Source organism: Seriola lalandi, unplaced genomic scaffold (assembly GCF_002814215.2).
Source record: "Seriola lalandi dorsalis isolate HSWRI2012SDOR001 ecotype SW California unplaced genomic scaffold, Sedor1 jcf7180002005432, whole genome shotgun sequence".
In the NCBI taxonomy this organism is placed as follows: Eukaryota; Metazoa; Chordata; class Actinopteri; order Carangiformes; family Carangidae; genus Seriola; species Seriola lalandi.
Window position 1 is genome coordinate 1 of NW_019476086.1, and position 1,355 is coordinate 1,355.

Sequence of the window (1,355 nt, forward strand, 5' to 3'; positions counted from 1 at the left end):
ACACATAAGTAATTATTTGCACGTTAAAACATGAGCATTTTTAGCAATCACAAAGATTGAGGCAAACAACGACTCTTGCGGAAGATTTTTTTTTATTTTTCAATTTATACTTTGAGGCCAACAATTTGTTTTTACAAAAATAATAAAAAGAAATTAAGTGTTATCTCCATACTGTAGAAAGAGTTGCATGACGAAGCCCTGGGGTTAGCTGGGCAGAGGCATTGCATAATTAGCAAAAAAGGACATCAACAAGTAAACACAACATATTCAAGTAAAAAGTCATGTAATCACAATGAAGTCACATTAAAGCCTGGTGGCAATTGAAATTAAGACTCTTGCTGGGTTTCATTTTTGGTCAGAGGAGTCAAACTGAACTCATGCAACCAGTCCTTCTCATGGACTCTGTAGTTCTCTTCAAGACATTAATTGACAGCAAAGTGCTCAGTAAGGTTTAGAGAACTATGTTCCCTTTACAAAATTCAAGTTGGTATTGAAATGTGTGAGGAACTTTAATCAAAGTATGAAATTCTTGATGGTGAGCCTGCGGCATCAGGCATGACATCTTCAGTGGATGTATGTTTATGAACACCTTCTGTTCAGTTTAACTCCCCTGCTCCACATAAAGCCAGTTGAAATATATTAATTTACTTTCTTTTCGCTGGTGCTATCACTGGCAGCTGTGTCATAATGGCACTTCTCCACACATCGCCTTGGAAACCATCCCCTTACGCGTTCTCCCACTGAAAGCCGAAAACAGAAAGAAAGGAGCCTGTAAATGTGAATTTAAAAACATAATTTAAACAGCAGAAGCATCTGCAATCACTTCTTTCATTTTTACCTTTCATTTGCTCCTCGGTCAGAACTTTGTCTCCATACATCCACCATCTAAAGAGAAAAAAAAAAACACTGATGAAGAGAATTCACATGGACAAAAGCAATAGAATTTTTAACACATTATTTGTGTATTCATTTTAAAGCCTTCATTGGAAGCATAGCCAACCAGGCTCCTGGACAAACCACCATTATGAAAACTATTCTGTGTGGATAAACGTACTTGGTGCCACGGGTGGCTAGGATGGTGTCTCCCTTCCTTAGGGGGATCCTGGGCTCCTCAGTGCAGGGGGTTCTGAAAAAGGTTTGGAGACCCTTGCTGAGAGGGCAGCAGGCTCCGTTATAGTCCTCCACAGCCCGGTACTGGACCTGCTGGCCGAGGCATACAGGATATCTGGTTATTCTATTGCTCTAACAACTAAATTCAGGCAAGATGCAGTATGTGTTTATAAAGTTACATTTAAATTAATACATCTGATAAATCTGATAATCTGTGTTATATAATAGTGTTTTTTTTTTTTTTT

At 38.4% G+C, this 1,355-nt stretch overlaps 1 long non-coding RNA gene across 1 annotated transcript; it reads right to left on the reverse strand.

Annotated features, from left to right (window-relative positions):
* Positions 1-73: 73 nt before the first annotated feature.
* Positions 74-1,235, reverse strand: LOC111670078 (uncharacterized). The gene is made up of 3 exons (XR_015438289.1): positions 1,055-1,235; positions 839-885; positions 74-740 (listed from the first exon to the last, which is right to left on the reverse strand). It is a non-coding gene; the product is annotated as an uncharacterized LOC111670078 (long non-coding RNA).
* Between the last annotated feature and the right edge of the window lie 120 nt (positions 1,236-1,355).